This window comes from Benincasa hispida, chromosome 3, assembly GCF_009727055.1.
Source record: "Benincasa hispida cultivar B227 chromosome 3, ASM972705v1, whole genome shotgun sequence".
Classification (NCBI taxonomy): domain Eukaryota; kingdom Viridiplantae; phylum Streptophyta; class Magnoliopsida; order Cucurbitales; family Cucurbitaceae; genus Benincasa; species Benincasa hispida.
In genome coordinates, this window is record NC_052351.1 from 13,864,548 (window position 1) to 13,868,456 (window position 3,909).

Genomic DNA, 3,909 nt, shown 5'->3' on the forward strand with positions numbered 1-3,909 from the left:
TGTAGAAGGTTCTCAACCACTAACAGGGGATGAAATATGTGAGACGATTTTGGGTAGACGACCCGGATATTCAAAAGGTCTAGGTTGAGGCCCAAAGCCTAAGTCAAGAAGGAGTACCATGTCAGCAAGCTTGTCATCTACTCAAGGAACGGAGGCAGGAGTGGATGATTGAGAGTCAATTTCCAACAGTCTCAGTTGAGGATTAAGGAACTCGAAGACGCTCAGAGAATAATGCAAGAGAAGCATGTGAGACAAATGGAAAAGATGAAAAAGATGATTGAAGACATGGTACAATCACAAAGAGGAGACCCATGAAATTGGGTATGATTACTACATTATTTAGTTGTGTAATATGTTGCTATCCTGCATTTATGGTAGCAAAGTTTAGTTATGCCTTTAGTTATGTCATTTAAAGCTGCATTTAAATTAGGTTGCAGTTATGTTGTTATCCTGTATTTAAATTAGGCAATTAGATAAGCATCCCACCATGCCTTGATGTTTCAAAAGCCCAATCACAGTCCCTCAGTGTCGCTCTCTCCATGTATCTCGCTCATCTCACCATGCCTTGATGTCTCAAAAGCCCAATCACAGTCCCTCAGTGTCGCTCTCTCCATGCATCTCGCTCTCTCTATATATCTCGCTCTATCCACCATGCCTTGATTTTTCAAAAGCCTAATCACAGTCCATGAATCTTGCTCTCTCCATGAATCTCGCTCTCTCCCTGAATCTCGCTTGCAAAGATGCCCTCAACAGCTTCACACCCTGATTGACATCCAAAGTAATGACTTTCTTTACCAAAGCACCAACTTCTTTGATATTAAACTTGTTCAGGAGAGTAATACTAAAAATGGTGGACATTGATTTCACAATCAAATCATCCATCACCATGTAAGGACTAGAATCTCGCTCTCTCCCACCATTCTTGCAAAACATATGTTAATTTAATTCAACTTTTTTAAAAATCTTAAAAGGGATCACTATTTTATGCCCTGTTTTTGTTTCTTTCCCCCTTCCAACAATATTTCTTTACTATTATTCTACCTCATTATCTTATGCATGCACTAATATTATTTTGAGATAAGCTAGCGCTTCTTACATACTTCTCATGCAATTTTAATTTTTACTAGATTCCAATCTAAAAGATCATATAGGACTTTCAAGAATTGAAAAATAGAGGAAATTGAATTGTTTATCCATATAACATTTCAATGTTTTTGTTTTTTTGTAGAATGCTGTTCGGAGATGAGCTGGGACAATTGTTGAAGATGTTGTGCTCGAGAAGTGTTCTAGATGTTGTTCTCATTTTTTACTTGTTATAAAATGGACTTCATTTTCTTTTATGTGAATCTTTATTTGTTATATGTTTCATAGGATTTCAGATAAAAAATTACAAATGATATATTAAATTTTATCCATATAAGAAATTTAATTAATTGTTTTTCCATATAGAATCCCCCGATGCGGCGTCGGAAGTTAGAGGGAACTTCGGACGCCTATGTGGCATCAAGAGTTAGGGGGAACTCCGGACACGATTTTAAGGTGTCGAGAGTTAGGGAGAACTCCAGATACGGTGTAGCCCGTCGGGAGTTCCCCCTAACTCCCGACACCACATAGGCGTCCGGAGTTCCCTCTAACTCCCGACGCCGTTCAAAAGTTCACCGGGAGATCCTCTCCCAACGAATTTTCCATACTCTCCCGACGATATATGGCGCCGAGAGAAGCCAGAATTCCTGTAGTGATTATATCCATAATAAGTTATATATTAATCACATTAATATATGATTTCTAAAATTAATTTGAACAATTTAAATCAGCCCTCTTAAATATCCTCTAGTGAGTTAAACAGGGGACCTGATGGACCTGTAGACAAGAAGTTCTAACGATATGAGATTAATTGGCTAAACTCATTAACTAAGTAAATCAATATTTGTTAACTGTGGAACACTCCACTAAGGACCCACAACTACACTCTTCTCACTACGAATATATTTTTGTATCCACGAATAAAGACCAATAACAGCAAGTTAGTCCTTCACACGTGTTCGTAACTCTAACTGGGTCAAATTACTATTTTACCCTTAGGTTACCTCTGACTCCTTAAGTATCAGTGCTCTTCTAATGAACAATTTGTTTATGGTCCAATCAATAAACAGAAACCCCTATCAGGCCAATGAGAGTGTAGAACCATTTAATCAAGTGTCGGACACAACTTAAGGGAACACTCATCTACTTACCCTTAAGATGGGGAGGAGTAAATTTCATATTGTATTATTATGTTCCCAGATCCCACTCAGTCTTCTCCCAAAATTGTAGGCATATTGGGTCGGGAGCTGGCCACCCTCACCCATACAAATCAAAGGACAATCCCTCATGAGCAGAAGTTCATAATATACTTAGGATTAAGACTAAGTTGCCTAGGTCATCCTATTGAAATAAGAACCTAACTAGTTAACAGTGTTACATCTAGTGGTTACTATTTCGCGTGAAGGAAATTTTTGAAAAAGATCCTTTGAGCGGAAGCAAAGATCGACCTAAATTCCTTTTTTCATTGAATATAAGTTTTATGGTAAATAAGAACAAGATATGCATTCTCTTAAATTACAACATGCTTTAAATAAAATATTGCGTTTTAGAAACCCTTACCTTTGAAGAACCCTTTCTTCAAGAACTCCCTCGAACAGATCACGAATTGATCTACTTCTCTACGCGAAATACCACCACTTGAGAACCCTCTGTATTCTCTTGGAATAAAGGATTTAAGCAAGAGTTGTGGGCTTTACTTGAATCATTGGAAGAAGGGAAAAGATGGAGAGGAGGAGAGGGAAGATAAGAACTTTCTTCTCTGTAAACTTTTTCTTGGAGAGAACTCTTCTCTCAAAGCCAATTGAGGAAGAAGATGAAAAATCTCCAACCACCTTAATAACAACCAACATAAAAACATTGAGAGAATAAGAGGAGGAAGTTGTAACTCCTTCCCTTTAATTAATTTCAATTAAATTAATATTAATAATATATATATATACACACACACTATATGCTATATCAAGTATAACATATAACCTATAGTTTATATTGCATCAAATACAACATAAATTATAGATTTTATTTTCTCTCAACAATACATGACATTTAATATAAATCACATTTATATTAAATTCACTTATATGAATCTCATCCATATAATTGATATTTAGATCATATCCACACTATTTAATTCTTCTCAATATAAATCATATTTATATTTAATTACATGAATCTCATTCATATAATTGGTATTTGAATCATATTTAAATTCCTCTCATATTACCTTAAATTATAATGTATCAAATACATTATATTAATTATATCACATATATAATCAATTTAATTAATTGTATCATATATAATTAGTTCCCTCAATTAATTTGAACACTTCAAATTAATCCATAATTAATTCTCGATTAAATCCCTTTGAGCTATAGAGGGGACCTTATGGACCTTTAGATTGAAGCTCCAACGGTACTCAGATAATTAATTAAACTCTTTAATTAAATTACCCAACATTTGTTAATTGCCGGTCACTCCACTAAAGACCAGTAGTTGAACTCTTCGTACTACAGATAAATTTATGTGTCCATTGGATATAACCAATAAATAGTGCGATGACCATTCACAAATTGCTCGTAAGTATAATTGGGCTAAAATTACCATTTTGCCCCTGTAGTTACATCTAACTCCTTAAGTACCACTGACCTCTCTAATGAACAATAAGTCATAGTCCCACTATGACCAAGTCCCTCTCGGACCAGGAGAGGGTGTAGCCACTATGTTCAAGACCAGAAATCAGAATTTAAAGGAGCAATTTATCTACTTGCCTCTGCATCAGGGAAAGAGTGAATTTCGTCTTGCGTAGCTGTGTTCCCAGCTCCC